Raw genomic sequence first — 540 nt, 5'->3', positions numbered from 1 at the left:
CACCAGACGCTCTGCCAGAGAAGGAGGCGCAATATCCTCCTGTACCAGTCAGATCTGATTTGACGGTACACGCACACAAAATAATAAAAAGATTTTAAAAAAAAAAAGACCATACACTATGGATTAAATTGGAGCTCTGCTGGCCTCAGTGCCTAGTGAGCTGTGTTGACATCTCAAAGGCACAAGGTTCTAATTCAGTCTGTTCCAACTCAATCCTACCCAACAACCTGAATTAAATGGGGGCAGGGAGAAGAAAAGGAAGGGGGAAAAAATCTCTAAATGAGAAGGTGGGTAAAGCAAATAGCAATATATAATAGGGGTTTGCTCAGACACAGAAATAATAGCATCAATTAATGGTAATTATTGGCTATTAATGATGGTCTGAAGAAAATCAATGATTCGTAAATTTTTACTCAGATGGATTTTTTTAAAAAAATAGCATATCCATCATGTCATAGTTTCTCAAATGATGGTACACAAGAATTTAAGTAATACACTGATGAAAATACTTCTTTAATTTCTAAGTTTTTAATATATATA

This window comes from Elephantulus edwardii, unplaced genomic scaffold (assembly GCF_000299155.1).
Source record: "Elephantulus edwardii isolate Elephantulus edwardi_28Jun2011 unplaced genomic scaffold, EleEdw1.0 scaffold00080, whole genome shotgun sequence".
Lineage (NCBI taxonomy): Eukaryota > Metazoa > Chordata > Mammalia > Macroscelidea > Macroscelididae > Elephantulus > Elephantulus edwardii.
Note: the sequence above shows the minus strand (reverse complement) of the source record.